At 40.4% G+C, this 16,864-nt stretch overlaps 1 non-coding gene across 1 annotated transcript; it reads right to left on the bottom strand.

The window, feature by feature from the left end:
- Nucleotides 1-4,387: 4,387 nt before the first annotated feature.
- On the bottom strand, nucleotides 4,388-4,494 carry LOC127089146 (small nucleolar RNA R71). The gene has a single exon (XR_007790920.1). It is a non-coding gene; the product is annotated as a small nucleolar RNA R71 (small nucleolar RNA).
- Nucleotides 4,495-16,864: the final 12,370 nt, after the last annotated feature.

Raw genomic sequence — 16,864 nt, forward strand, 5'->3', positions numbered from 1 at the left:
AAGCCATCAAAGGGAGTATTCTGCCAGACTATCTTGCTCAGCAGCCAATTGATGATTATGAGCCGATGAAGTTTGATTTTCTGGATGAAGACATCATGTTCCTCAAGATGAAAGACTGTGAAGAGCCAGTTGTTGAGGAGGGACCTGATCCAGATGAAAAGTGGACTTTAATGTTTGATGGGGCCGTCAATGCCAAAGGAAGTGGAATTGGTGCTGTCATTACCACTCCGAAAGGTGCCCACATGCCTTTCACTGCTCGTCTGACTTTTGAGTGCACCAATAATGAAGCTGAGTATGAAGCATGTATCTTGGGTATCGAGCAAGCCATTGATTTGAGAATCAAGACTCTGGACATCTTCAGAGACTCAGCTCTAGTGATCAATCAAGTGAATGGTGATTGGAATACTCTCCAGCCTAATCTGGTCCCCTACAGAGACTACACGAGAAGACTGTTGACTTTCTTCACAATAGTAAGGCTGTATCATATACCTCATGATGAGAACCAGATGGCAGATGCTCTTGCTGCTCTGTCCTTCATGATCAAGGTGATTCGGTGGAACTATGCTCCCAGGATCGATGTTATGCGCATTGATAGGGCCGCGCATGTGTTTGCTACTGAATTGGTAGTTGATGACAAGCCCTGGTACCACGATATCAAGTGCTTTCTGAAGAATCAAGAGTACCCTGCAGGGGCATCCAACAATGATAGAAAGACTTTGAGAAGATTGGCAGGCAGTTTCTTCTTGAACAAACACGATGTGCTGTATAAGAGGAACTTCAACATGGTTTTGCTCAGATGCGTGGATAGACACGAAGCAGACATGTTAATGTAGGAAGTTCATGAAGGCTCCTTTGGTACTCATGCCGGCGGACATGCAATGGCTAAGAAATTGTTGAGAGCGGGTTATTACTGGATGACCATGGAATCTGATTGTTTCAAATATGCTCGGAAGTGTCATAAATGCCAGATTTATGCTGATAAGGTGTATGTGCCGCCAAATCCTCTGAATGTGATGTCTTCACCATGGCCATTTTCTATGTGGGGCATTGATATGATTGGAAATATTGAGCCGATTGCTTCCAATGGGTATCGTTTCATCCTTGTTTCCATCGACTATTTCACCAAGTGGGTCGAAGCATCGTCATTTGCGAAGGTCACCAGACATGTGGTTGCCCGATTCATCAAGAAAGAAATCATTTATCATTATGGGATTCTCGAAAGAATCATTACTGATAATGTTTCTAATCTCAATAACAAAATGATGAAATAGTTGTGCAAGAACTTCAGCATTCAACATCACAACTCTTCCCCTTATCGTCCTAAGATGAACGGTGTTGTTGAGGCAGCAAATAAGAACATAAAGAAGATTGTGCAAAAGATGGTCGTTACGTACAGAGATTGGCATGAGATGCTACCCTTCGCTTTGCATGGGTACCGTACTTCAGTACGTACATCGACCGGGGCAACCCCTTATTCCCTTGTGTATGGTATGGAAGCAGTCCTACCTGTTGAAGTCGAGATTCCTTCTCTAAGAGTCATGTTAGATGTCAAGTTAGACGAAGCTGAATGGATTCAGACAAGGTTCAATGAGTTGAGTCTTATCAAAGAGAAGCGAATGACAGCCATTTGTCATGGGCAATTGTATCAGAGTCGGATGAAGAGAGCCTTTGATCAGAAAGTGCATCCTCGATGCTTCCAAGTCGGAGGTTTGGTGTTGAAAAGGATCCTTCCTCCTCAGACAGATCACAGGGGCAAGTGGACTCCTAACTTTGATGGACCGTATATTGTCACCAAGGTTTTTGATGGTGGAGCCTTAATGCTTGCAACTATGGATGGTGAAAACTTCACTTCCCCTGTGAACTCAGACGCAGTTACAAAATACTTCGCATAAAATAGACCCGCTGGACGATAAAAAGAATAGTCCAGGAAAAAAAATGGGCATCCCGGCGAACCAAGAAAATGAAAAAGGTTGGCAAAAGTTAGGGATAAAAAAATGAAAAGATTGTACACTGATAACACTGAAATTTACCGTATTTTCGACTCCGATTTCACATGCATTCTAGTTGTTTTATTATCATTTTGTTGTGTTATTGCTATGTTTTCCTTTGTTTTCAGGTTTTTACTTTAATCGGAGCCCCGATCGAGAAAAGGAGTGAAAAAGAGCTAAAAACCCTAAAATTCAGCATTTTGTACTTGTGGCCTACCCCATGGCTGGCGCCATAGACCCTGCCATGACGTGTCCAAGTTCAACTTCCCTCAACTTCCACGTTCCCCACTACTTCCACTAAGGCGCCTCATTTTGTGCTTGTGGCGGGCGCCATGGCCTTGTGGCGGGCGCCACAAGAGGAAAATAGTTTCCCTCCCATTTTCAAGTTGAAGGGCATCCAAGTTATTTCCATCTTTTTACTTGCTTATAAATAGAAACTCGAAATCACTTTTACAATCATCCAAACTTAGAGCAGACGAAGATCCAAACTTAGAACAGAGGCAAACTCAGAAGCAACATTGTTTCACTTAGGCACATATTCAGTATTTTAAAGTGGTAATCGCTTCGCATTGGAGTGTTACCATAATTGTGTAATCGAGTCTGTGATAGAGTCTGTAATCGAGTTTGGAGCACTTTGGAAGGAAGTTAATCCTGCCGCCATTTTCATTTCCACTTTACAATTTATTCAGCCCTCCGATTGGAGCAGGTTTTTATTACTTGTCTTTATCTTATTTATTTTCCCGCACTCGCTTTACTTTGTTTATTTCCTGCACTCGCTTTAAATTATTTATTTCTCGCACTCGCTTTACTTTGTTTATTTCTCGCACCCGCTTTAAATTATTTATTTCTCGCACTCGCTTTAAATTATTTATTTCTCGCACTCGCTTTACTTTGTTTATTTCTCGCACTCGGTTTAAATTATTTATTTCTCGCACTCGCTTTAAATTATTTATTTCTCGCACTCGTTTTAAATTATTTATTTCTCGCACTCGCACTACTTTCATTTACTTTCCGCACTCGCACTACTTTTATTTAAATTAATGCACTTTTACTTTACCATGTCTAACTAAATTTATAAGGTTAGAATGTAAGGATCGTACTTGAACCGATAATCCATACAATTGTTCGTAGAAGTACTTAAGGGCTATTTTAACTTTCAACTTAAGTTTTCCCGCACTTCAATTCCGTTGGGTAAGATCGAAAGCCGTCCAACGTCTATTTAAACTTAATTATTTTTAACTATTTCAAAAACAGCGAAAGCGCTTTGTTTAGTTCATTAGGAGTTTTTAACTTAAGAAGAAAAGAGATTTTAAAACTATTTTCGGACGCGTTTATGAGTTTAGAGTCTGGTTCGTGAGAACCTCTTTTGGTTAAGAAATCCAGGTTATAATACTTTTCAACTTAGTCAAGATACTATATTTCTTAAAAATAGGTTTACTACTCTAACACAATGCGCGCCTTTTTATAAGTGACAATAAGAGGGTTTGATTAGGGAGTACAACTCGGTTCTGAATACGCGAAAGCGACATTTCCCGTTAAATTAGTTCTTTTCAAAGTAGGAAACATTGCCCATAAGTAATTCTATCAGCAAGTACTTGGATTATTAATTGATTATGTGAATTACATTCGACCCTATCTTTATTAATTAAACTTTATCCAATACTTTACCTTTCATTGCACACTCTAAAAACACCTATTTTGATTGCCTTTGATAAACACCATAACAGCAGATAACGATAGATTGACACTTGGTCACTGTAGATTCGACAATCTTTTATATTACTCTGACGCATTCGTATACTTGCGAAACACCGCATCAAGTTTTTGGCGCCGTTGCCGGGGACCAATTTCGTCAAATTTCATTTTCCTGTTCTTATATCGTTTAGACTTAGGCTATTTCCCTCCGGTCAATGCGAAGAACTCGCAGCACTGGAAGTTTAAGCTTAGTATACCCTTTGGAGGAACCTGAACGTTACGCTCGCGCACGTTTATTCTTTTATAGAATTAAGAGACCTATGGCCAAAGATCAAAACCAAAGACCTCTTAAAGATTTCGCTCAACCATCTAACAAAGAACCTAGTTCTAGTATAGTAAACCCAACTATCCCAGCCAATAATTTTGAACTTAAACCATCCCTGTTGCAACTAGTGCAACAGAGACAATTCGCGGGTCTCGCTACTGAGAACCCAAACCAACATTTAAAAATATTTCTTCAATTAGCAGACACTTTTAAAACCAATGGAGCTTCTCCTAAGGCAATACATTTAAGATTATTCCCTTTTTCCCTCAGAGATAAAGCCCTATCATGGTTAGATTCCCTTCCACACAACTCCATTACAACTTGGGATAACCTTAGAAGAGTATTCCTTGCTAGATACTTTCCCTCGAGTAAGACCGCCGTTCTTCGGAACCATATAACTAGATTTACCCAAAACCAAGGAGAATCGTTGTTCGAAGCTTAGGAGAGATATAAAGAGTTGTTACGAGCATGCCCACATCATGGTTTAGAAAATTGGTTAATCATTCAAACCTTCTATAATGGACTTCATTATAACACAAAGATGACCATCGATGCTGCCGCAGACGGTGCTCTGATGAACAAACCTTATCCTGAAGCTAGTGCCCTCATTGAAGATATGGCTCAAAACCATCAATCATGGGGAGTCGAACGAGCGACAGTTGAGAAGAAGGAAGCCCAAGGAGGAGTGCATGAACTAAGCTCTATAGACATGATGTAAGCTAAAATGGACGCATTAGCCCTTAAGGTCGAGCATATGTACATAAACCCGAATACTGTAGTTGCAGTTTCGTCGGATTGTGAGATATGTGGAGCCAAAGGACACCAATTTGCAGAATGCAGTCTATTAAACGAAACCCAGTTTGAGAAAGTGAACTACACCCAAGGGAACCCATACTCGAATACCTATAACCCTGGATAGAGGAATCACCCAAACTTCTCCTATAAAAACAATAACCCTATCCAAAATAATGCACCTCCGAGACCTAGTTATCAAGCCCCTAGATCAAATCAACCTATGCAACCTGTGCCACCAAAGCCGAGCCTTGAGAAAATTATGGAAAATTTTATCACCGCTCAAACCCAACAAAACAAGGAGTTCATGAACCAAAACATTCATGTTAACGAATTGATTACTCAGTTAGGAACCAAGGTTGACCAAATAGTTACTCATACCAAGATGCTTGAAACCCAGATCTCTCAGGTAGCTTTAAACCAAGCCCCTCAGACTACACCTGGAGGACAATTCCCTGGACAACCTCAACAAAATCCGAGAGGACAAGCCAATGTCATTACCCTACGAAGTGGGAACGCTTATGATGAACCACCAAACCCAAGATTGAGTGAACCCGAAACTTCTAAGGAATGTACCAAACCCCCGGACAAAGTAAAGGAACCAGAGGAATTTGAAAACCAGGAAGGTCGAGAGAACGGAGAAGAACCTAAAGATAAAACTTACGTACCACCCCCGCCATATAAACCACCTATACCATATCCACAAAGACTCAAACAAACCCATATCAATAAACAGTATAAAAAATTTATTAAAGTTATAGAAAAACTTCATGTAGAAATCCCTTTCACAAAAGCCATCACCCAAATACCTTCTTATGCAAAGTTTCTTAAAGACATCCTTACCAACAAACGTAGACTTGATGATCCGAAGCCTTTGGAATGTAATTCTATTTCCGAGGACAAATTAGCAAAGAAAGATAAAGATCCTGGAAATTTCTCCATTCCTTGCCTTTTGGGTAATCATGTCATCGAAAAAGCTTTTCTAGACTTAGGAGCTAGTGTGAGCTTAATGCCTTTAGCAGTTTATGAGAGGTTAAACTTAGGAGAATTACAACCCACTAAGATGTCTCTTTAGTTAGCCGATAGATCTGTCAAATATCCGATAGGCATTTTAGAAGATGTCCCTGTTAGGATAGGTCAGTTATTTATCCCTACTGACTTTGTTGTCATGGACATCAAAGAGGACAATGATATACCAATCCTTCTAGGTAGACCATTCTTATCAACTGCAGGAGCCATAATTGATGTCAAGAAAGGAAAGTTGACATTTAAGGTAGGCGACGAGAAAATAGAATTTATACTTTCGAAATTTCTTATGGCACATGTAATGGGAGACACATGTTATGCCTAAGAAACCAACCTTAGAACTTAAGGAACTGCCTAAGAACCTGAGATATGAGTTCCTCGATGAAAAGATGAACCGTCCAGTTATAGTCAGTGCTACCTTGAGCCAAGAGGAAACAAGCCAACTTTTAGACGTTTTACGAAGACACCCCTAAGCCTTAGGATATAATATCTCTGACCTGAAAGGTATAAGCCCATCCGTATGCATGCATCGGATTTTGCTAGAAGAAGATTCAAAACCCTCAAGAGAGCATCAGAGAAGAATAAACCCTATAATGAGTGATGTTGTTAAGAAGGAAGTTCTTATGTTACTTGAGGCAGGTATAATCTACCAGATCTCGGATAGTAAGTGGGTGAGCCCTGTGCATGTAGTACCTAAAAAGGGAGGCATCACAGTCGTGCAAAACGATAAAGGCGAACATGTAGTGAAACGATTAGAAGGAGGATGGCGGATGTGTATAGACTATAGAAAATTAAATAAAGCAACTAGGAAGGATCATTTCCCTTTACCATTTATAGACCAAATGTTGGAGCGTCTAGCTAGACACTCTTACTTCTGCTATCTAGATGGATACTCTGGATTCTTTCAAATACCTATTCACCCCGAAGATCAAGAAAAAACTACCTTTACATGCCCTTATGCAACTTTTGCCTATAGACGAATACCTTTCGGCCTCTGTAATGCCCCAGCTACTTTCTAACGCTGCATGATGTCAATCTTAGAGAAAACTGTTTCTATTTCTAGGAAAGACTAGTCTCAGAAGCTTCAAGAAGCATTATGGGCCTATATAACCGCTTTCAAAACCCCTATAGGAACTACTCCTTACCAACTAGTTTATGGAAAATCTTGTCACTTACCGTTCGAGTTAGAGCATAAAGCCTATTGGGCCATTAAAACTTTGAATTTAGACTACCTAGCCGCTGGAGAAAAGCGTACCCTGGACATTCATAAATTAGAAGAACTTAGGCAATCGGCCTACGAGAATGCAAAAATATATAAAGAGAGGACAAAAGCCTATCACGAAAAAAGAATAGTAAAGAAAAACTTCAATGTAGGCGATTCTGTTCTCCTTTTCAACACTAGGTTACGACTCTTCCCTGGAAAGCTACGTTCAAGATGGACTGGTCCTTTCGAAGTATCCAAGATTCTGAGATCCGGAGCCGTAGAAATCAAGAACCAAACATGTATTCCATTCATTGTAAATGGACAAAGACTGAAGCTCTACGAAGGAGGAGACATTCCAGTATACTACTCAAGCCACACCCTGATTGATCCACCAATCTCTACTAATATAGGTGTATAAATTCTAATCGTCAAGCTAATGACGTTAAACAAGCGTTGCGTGGGAGGCAACCCATGGTTTTTCTCTCATTTTACCTTTTCGCATTTATTTACATTTATTTTTATTTTATTTTATTTTATTTTGCATCGAGACTAAAAATTTGAATGGTTTGCATTTTTCAGGATCACTTTCTTAACTTTTATAGGATGCAGGATTTCGATGACATGCACGTGGCCTATAGAATTAATGCTCAGAGAGAACGCTACACCGCTCTGTATCAGCGCCCTATGGAACCCTAACGTTACCCTGATCAGCAGTGTATGGAGGCACTAGGTATCGGGCCGAGTATCCGATTCCTTAGCCACCAGCTTCACTGGGACGAATTTGCTGATGACTTGAGTAACACATACCGGAACCTGACATTGGAGTTCCTGAGTTTTTTCGACTATGACCCGTACTCTGGACCAGATGGGTATGCTGCTTTCAAGCTCTTTGGAGCTGAGTACTCTTTCAGCCAGAAAGAGTTCGGCGACCTGTTGGGTTTTCAGACCACTCCTGATGCTATCCCGGAGACACCTATGGGATATTTTCTGGGTAAGGAGGTGGAGAAGTTTTAGAGTGATATATCAGGTGGCGGAAGCCAAGATCCATCTATGCAGCTATCTTATGTTATACATAACCCCGCCTTCAGATACTTTCAGATGATATTAGCACATTCCTTCCTGGGAAGACCGGATGCAGAGACACTATTGAGTGAAGAGGAGATTTTCCTATTATTTTGTGCATCCCAGTCTCGCCCATTAGCATGTGGGAACTTTTTACTATACAGTCTCAGCGGTGTCTCCAGATCCACCGAAGGAGTCATCCATGTGGGTGGAATCATCACACAGATTGCTGTCGCTTTAGGTCTATCTCGCAAGCTGTCACATCTCCGGATCTACTGTGGGTACACTACCATGGACATCGACTTCTGTTTGACCAGAGGGTTGATGAGGAGAGCCTCTTTCCACCCATGTCAGTTCCGATTGCTGGTAGACAGCGAGGCTATCCATTATTTCACGCTACCAGACCTTATGATGACCAGTGTGCATGATCCAGCGAATTGGAGTTATGCTCTAGAGGGCCAGGGAGAGACCGTCGAGGAGCCGAGATCACCACCCGTTGCTGAATACACGCCTACACCACCATCCCCCAGAGTCACTGTTTTCTCTAATAATCGTTCATTGCAGACACCCGACATACACACCCAGATTGCTAAGTATCGTAGAGAGATCGCAGAGCTTAGACAGGAGGTGGCGGACCTAACTTTACAGATGGGAGTGTCTGATCTCACCCATGCTACTGAAGCCGATTGTCTATATCAGGAGATCGCAGAGCTCAGGCAGGAGATAGCCATGCTCCGTGGATCCACTCAGGAAGACGACATCCCTACTATATGATCTCACCATTTCATCTTAATTTCTCTCTTTTTTTTATTTTATATTTCTCGTATCTGCATAACTCATTTTATATTATCGCATTTGGAATATTATATAAATACCTTGATATTTCTACTTTTATCTATATATGTCTTATGTTTGATTTATCTGCATTTTTTAGTTGTTTATTTATTTATTAATCTAATATTTAATTTTTGTTTTATTTTTATTTTTATCTTTTATTTTTACTTCTATAAAGATTATGCAAGTCATTGATACTAGGAAATCACAAGACAAATTCTATTCGGACCCCTCAAAGCCAAAAGACAAGAGAAGCCCAAACCAAAGGACCAAAATCTGGCCCAACCAGATTTGGCCTTGTGGCGCCCACCATAGGACCTGTGGCGCCCGCCAGAGCGTCTGTAAAAGGTCGGGGCAGAACCCCTTCCTTCACCATTTTCACACCTTACAACCTTCCAAACCCATTTTTTCACCTTGGAAAAACATCCTTGAACCCACAAAAAGCTCATACCTTTCTAACCACCACACCGTACAAATCATTATTCCAATTTCCATTTTCGATTTCATCAGTCGGATTTTGTAAAAATCCAACCTTTTCACCAACCACTTCATCTTCTTCCTCACCTTTCAAGAGCATTCAAATGGAGTTTAACGGATTCATTCTTCGAGGAGGGAAACCGGGGGATAGACAAAGAAAAATTATTGAACGGTTGCAAAATCGGGAAATCCCCCCGACAAGGTATGTTGACGAAAACTGTCTCTACACTTTAGGTATCTATCATAGCATATTTCATTTATTAGATAATTTAGGTTTGCATAATTTCTTTTCCAACAAAGAACCTACCTATGAGTGGTTGACAATTGAATTTTTGAGTTCCTTAATTTATATTGTCAACCCTAACACTGCTAGTACAGTTGGTACTGTCAGATTTAGAATGTTTGTTGTTGAATACGAGTTCAGTACCGACGAACTAGCGAGTTTGTTAGGGATCCCTCATGGGGACGGTGCTATTTGTGAGGCCCCTTTGGATTCCGAATGGTCTGTTGAGGTATTTTCCTTCTGGGAGCGTTTATCAAATACTTCCATAAACTCTTTTGAAGGAGTTCTTGCCTCAACTATCCATAACCCGACCATCAGAGTTTTTAGATATCTGTTGGCATGCATTATTTTTGGCTGGGAGAATCCAAATAAGGTTAATGCTAGAGAGCTTCTATTTTTGCAAGGAAGCCTCACAAATAGGCGAATTAATTCGGTCCCGTTCATGCTTGCCCATATGATTTTAACTTTGAATAAAGCAGGACCGATTTCTTTTGGTGGATTGATTACGTTTATTGCTCGGGCACTTAACCTGAACAATGAGATGGCTACCCTAGACCCCTTACCTCCTCGCACAATTAACCTGAAATTTCTAAGAGACATGAAATTGTGCCGTTCAAGGAGAGAAGGAGGTTATACACTTATGGTTCATGGTGTAGCCATCCCATCTGTTGTTCTACCTTGCACTAGACGTACAGTTATACGAGATGAGATGAATTGGATCTACGATTTAGATGCTCCACCTGTTTTGGGTCTTCTTCCTCCTAACATTCCTGATGAGGCGGGACATGACACTGATGATGAATATGATCGGAGAGAGAGATCTCCCGTACCCCATGTGTCCCCCCATCATACTTCACCACCACACACCGCACCATCTTCTTCTTCTGCAGGTACCACTCCTGGCTTCTATATTACAGAGGAGATGTGGCGTGATCACATGGCTAGAGAGAAAAGGTGTGATGACCTACTCTCTACCATCCAGCAACAAATGAAGGATAACATGAGCTTCATACAAGAATCGCAACGGAGGACAGACAGGTCCTACGACACTATTCTGGAGTCCCTGCTTGCGATTACAAATACGCAAGCTCGTCAGCAACAATACAACCAGCGACATATGACACTCATCGAAGCCACTCAAGGTTCCACTCTAGGTAACCTTCGAGAGGTGAGGACCGCTCAGGATGCCCTGCAGGCGAGGATGGATCAGAGAGACCATCGTCGTACCCGATCCCGTCGTCCACCTCAGGATGGCGAAGGCACCAGTGGTCAGCAATAGGGTTCCTGGTAATTCTTCCCTTATCTTATTTCGAAACATTGGGGAAAATGTTCGATTTAAGTGTGGGAGGAGCCTTTCTCGTTTTTCTTCTATTTTTCAGTTAGTTTGTTCATTTTCTTTGCTGTTTTTAGATAGTTTGTTTTTATTTCCTTTTAGTTGTTTATTTTGCTTTTTAGTATAATGCATGAGTCTGACGAGTCACCAAATATAGTATATCTTTAGTAAAATCTAATCTCCCCATACCTTTAGCCCCACCGATTTTTTTTTGCAAAAGAAAATAGTGTTATTCCGAAAGTTTTCAGGTTTTAAAGACATCTTTTGAGTAAGGATGCGGTGACTTGGGAGAACTTTGCGAAACATCAGTATTATTTTAGCACCATAGACTTCGTAAATATAGGAATCATTCCCGAAACCCCATATACCATGGTCTTAATCATCATTTCCGTATAAGTCCTTAGTAGTTTATCTCAGCAGTCAGCTCCGACCTACGTATCCTCTACGTAGGGGACCGATGCAAATAAGTGAATGATCCAGCAAAACAAAAAAATAAAAGAAAGCAAAAAGGCAATTCCGGTATAGATGACCCTCACAAAGTCATTTAAACCAAAGGATTGTAAAAAACTGCTAGAAAAAGAAAAAGAAAAAGAAAAAGAAAGAAACTCACCCGCTATTAGTTGGTTCAGAGGTATCTGGCACTGAACTCGGTAGAGCGGATTACGATCCGATCCCCCACAACTACAGTTGGGTCCAATAAAAGGGTTTACACATATTTATGTGCCAAAAACACCATTCTCAGATCATAATCACTAACATGCCACTCTACTATGAAGCATGTACGGATAACGGGCTTAATGTGATTGCGCCTGAATGAAAAGTACACAAAAAGAGATGAAGAGGCAGGCCTAGGTATTGTGGGATAATATGGGTTGGTTAATATAGGAATGAAGTTTATGTCCGTATTTGCGGATTAGTGTCATCATGATACCCTTAGTTCACTCAGTTAGTACCTATCACTGCATCCCGACTTGAATTTAGAATTTTTACCTGAAGCACTCGTTTACACCAGTTTTTCTTTCATAAGCTTTATAATGTTTTGCTTGAGGACAAGCAAAGGTTTAAGTGTGGGAGAGTTTGATAACACTGAAATTTACCGTATTTTCGACTCCGATTTCACATGCATTCTAGTTGTTTTATTATCATTTTGTTGTGTTATTGTTATGTTTTCCTTTGTTTTCAGGTTTTAACTTTAATCGGAGCCCCGATCGAGAAAAGGAGTGAAAAAGAGCTAAAAACCCTAAAATTCAGCATTTTGTACTTGTGGCCTACCCCATGGCTGGCGCCATAGACCCTGCCATGACGTGTCCAAGCTCAACTTCCCTCAACTTCCACGTTCCCCACTAATTCCACTAAGGCGCCTCATTTTGTGCTTGTGGCGGGCGCCATGGCCTTATGGCGGGCGCCACAAGAGGAAAATAGTTTCCCTCCCATTTTCAAGTTGAAGGGCATCCAAGTCATTTCCATCTTTTTACTTGCTTATAAATAGAAACTCGAAATCACTTTTACAATCATCCAAACTTAGAGCAGACGAAGATCCAAACTTAGAACAGAGGCAAACTCAGAAGCAACTTTGTTTCACTTAGGCACATATTCAGTATTTTAAAGTGGTAATCGCTTCGCATTGGAGTGTTACCACAATTGTGTAATCGAGTCTGTGATAGAGTCTGTAATCGAGTTTGGAGCACTTTGGAAGGAAGTTAATCCTGCCGCTATTTTCATTTCCGCTTTGCAATTTATTCAGCCCTCCGATTGGAGCAGGTTTTTATTACTTGTCTTTATCTTATTTATTTTCCCGCACTCGCTTTACTTTGTTTATTTCCCGCACTCGCTTTAAATTATTTATTTCTCGCACTCGCTTTACTTTGTTTATTTCTCGCACTCGCTTTAAATTATTTATTTCTCGCACTCGCTTTAAATTATTTATTTCTCGCACTCGCTTTACTTTGTTTATTTCTCGCACTCGCTTTAAATTATTTATTTCTCGCACTCGCTTTAAATTATTTATTTCTCGCACTCGCTTTAAATTATTTATTTCTCGCACTCGCGCTACTTTCATTTACTTTCCGCACTCACACTACTTTTATTTAAATTAATGCACTTTTACTTTACCATGTCTAACTAAATTTATAAGGTTAGAATGTAAGGATCGTACTTGAACCGATAATCCGTACAATTGTTCGTAGAAGCACTTAAGGGCTATTTTAACTTTCAACTTAAGTTTTCCCGCACTTCAATTCCGTTGGGTAAGATCGAAAGTCGTCCAACGTCTATTTAAACTTAATTGTTTTTAACTATTTCAAAAACAGCGAAAGCGCTTTGTTTAGTTCATTAGGAGTTTTTAACTTAAGAAGAAAAGAGATTTTAAAACTATTTTCGGACGCGTTTATGAGTTTAGAGTCTGGTTCGTGAGAACCTCTTTTGGTTAAGAAATCCAGGTTATAATACTTTTCAACTTAGTTAAGATACTATATTTCTTAAAAATAGGTTTACTACTCTAACGCAATGCGCGCCTTTTTATAAGTGACAATAAGAGGGTTTGATTAGGGAGTACAACTCGGTTCTGAATACGCGAAAGCGACAGTTCCCGTTAAATTAGTTCTTTTCAAAGTAGGAAACATTGCCCATAAGTAATTTTATCAGCAAGTACTTGGATTATTAATTGATTATGTGAATTACATTCGACCCTGTCTTTATTAATTAAACTTTATCCAATACTTTACCTTTCACTGCACACTCTAAAAACACCTATTTTGATTACCTTTGATAAACACCATAACAGCAGATAACGATAGACACTTGGTCTCTGTGGATTCGACAATCTTTTATATTACTCTGACGCGTTCGTATACTTGCGAAACACCACATCATACACCCGGTAAGTTGAAAAACTGAAAGGGCAACTTAGGAAAAAATGGGTATCCCGGTGGATTGAAAACCCGAAAGGGCGATCCAGGCAAAAGTTAGGGAGTAAGCGAATGGCTGCGTTATGAGTAGTTCTGAATATCATCTCGTGTCGATAACCGGAAACTTCCGAAGGATAGGAAACTGTCCAATCACCTTTTTCGGAAATCTTATCATCTGGAGGATCTTGAAGACGAGCGAATCATAGCAGAATTGGAACCCGATAGAAATCCATTTCACATTGCCATAAGATTAATTTCTGTTTTTATCTGTTGTGCAATTACCTCTTTCCAGGGATTGCTTCCTGGTGTAAATGCCTATTCAGAGGACACTTAATCAATAAAATCATGTTATTTAGTACATCTTTGTGTTCATTTTCATTTTACTGTTTTGTTTGCAAAAATGACGTCCGAATTTTTGATAAACATTGCATCATGAAACATAAGAGTTTTACAGGTACGTGCTTAATAAACATTGAAAGTTGCTGTAAATTTTAAGTGCTTTGGATCGTCTATTCAGAACAGGTACACTCGGGGCATTTCCTTAAGGTCCCCATCAAATGATCGCGGATGTTTTTCCTCAACAGTTGGAATTTGGTATCTTATCCCTGCAGAACTGGTCCGAGCGTTGGATTCTTCAATCCCCAACAGGCTCTCACTGTTGTACTTTCCCAAGCATTTGTTTCAGATTATACATTCACCAGTAGAGTCGACAATGTCTGACTGTATATCCCTAATAGAGTTGACAGTTCCAGACTGTATCTTCTCAGCAGAAGCGACTGCTCCTTGTTAGATGCCCAAAAGTGCTTATTTGAGCTATCAAATGTGGGCATCTTTCACTTCTTTTTGTCGAGAAAGTGTTTGAAACCGCCCTTGCTTTTGTTGATTTGCAATACTATGTGAAATGGTCTTGGTACCTTTAATTTGTGTGTTATTGTGCAGAAATTAGGCATGAAAGAGTAGAAAACAAAGGCACATGAATGATGGCAAAGGAACCAAGAAAGAATGCAAGCATCAGCAAGCTCGCTAGGCGAGTGAGGTAGCGAAGTGCTCGCTAGGCGAGCACTCAGAGAGATTCCAATGAACACTCCTAGACTTGGACAAAACCATAGCTAGCACTTACTCGCTAGGCGAGTATCCAACGAGGAAGCAGCGAGCAATTCCAGTAGCAAAACCTTCAGTACTCGCTGTGGTGAGGGAAGTAGCCAAGAACTCGCTAGGTGAGCGTCCAACGAGCAGGTAGCGAGCAATTCCAGTGGCAAACTCATCAAGGCTCGCTGGAGCGAAGGAGGAAGCGTGGGCTTCGCCTAGCGAACATATGCAAACAGGACTTGGATGATTCTTCTGGGCGCAGGTGCCTCTGGTGGCTTATTTTGGGGCTCGCTAGGCGAACCATTCTGCTCGCCTTGCGAGCATGACAGCTCAGTAACCAGTACTATAAGTAGCAGGGGCTACTTTTTGGAAAGGACAAAACTTTTACACTTAGATATTTTTCAGCATTTTTCTTGGGATCATACTTTGTAACCTAGAAACCCATTTTTCTCATATTTCTTCATCTCTTGATAATATTTCACAAAAAGAAGGTGGATTCCCATCCAATCTCGATTCTTCGACTCAGATGTTGATCAACCTTCGACCGAAACTTGTTGTGCAAGCTACCATGAAAATGAGTAGCTAAGTCCTTCATTTTGTCAAGGTTAGATGTAGATGATCATAAGCTTTGTATGTATATGGGATGATCTTCATTTGTAAACTCTTTGATGATGAATAGATGGTGAAAACCTTGTTTTATTGATAACTCTTTGTGTTGGTTTATGATCGAGAGATGTTTTCCAACTCTTGACCCAGGTTTTCATCCATCCTTGTTCTTTAGCTAGAGATAGAAATGAATGAGTTTGTTTACTAAAAAAGTTAAACCTAAAAGTTGTCATTTTGATAGATTGTGTGAGAGATCAACAATGGATCAAAATGGGAAAACCCACAATGTGTGTTAGAGATAAACACATTGGGAGGAGTTTATGAGTTTTGTTGATCGAACATATGCATGCAAAGTGATCGTCGAACCCTAACTTTGACAATCTTTCTCAAACCGTAAAAACCAAAACTTTTACCGTAATTTCTTACTTTTTTATGCAAGCTACCGTAATTAAAAACTAAAACCCCCTTGTTACTATAAGTTAAGAACTTAACAACTGTCGAACGGCGGCGATATCACACAATCCCTGTGGAGACGATAACAAACCCCGATACTCTAACCATCATAACAACACTCCTCAGAGTTCGATTCCAGATCGATGATCTCGACACTAGACCCATGGTCTCTTTCCTTGAAGCAGAATCTCGGTACCGTATCGGTGTTTGCTTCCCCTGCTGAGTCGTCTCTCTCGCAGATTATGGTTTCCAGAACCACTGTCGCTTTCCTCAGCAGAAGTTTTCAGTGTCATTCTCTCCCAAGTCAGAGCCTCGGTATTTTGTTATTTTCTAGAACACCATGTGGCGGGTCATTTCCCCATAGAGTTCTTTGTGTTGTGCATCTCCAACAGCCTTGTCAGGGTCCAGATGATGGTGATCATTTCCCCAGCAGAATTCCTTGCCTCAGCTTGGCGTTCTCTCTAATCAAGCATTTCGCATCCCTGCATGTAGAATCATATTGCATTGCATCCTCCCAAATTGTGTAGCATTTCCATTTTCATGGAGCATTACGCCATTGAAAAATTCAAACATACGCATGTAAAGCATAAGGCATTCTCGCTATCCCAAGTGATAAGCCAGAAGTTGTTTCCAGTACTCAGACTAAAGATTGTTCATGACTTATCTTTATTATTCCCAGCAGGGGTCGTTGGCCCACGCGCCGCCTCAATTATCATTTTCCCTATTTCTGCCTATGCTGACAGGCATGAAAGTTTCCGGTATTCAGACCGAAGTAGCATTCAGGCCAGTTT

This window comes from Lathyrus oleraceus, chromosome 5 (assembly GCF_024323335.1).
Source record: "Lathyrus oleraceus cultivar Zhongwan6 chromosome 5, CAAS_Psat_ZW6_1.0, whole genome shotgun sequence".
NCBI classification, from domain to species: domain Eukaryota; kingdom Viridiplantae; phylum Streptophyta; class Magnoliopsida; order Fabales; family Fabaceae; genus Lathyrus; species Lathyrus oleraceus.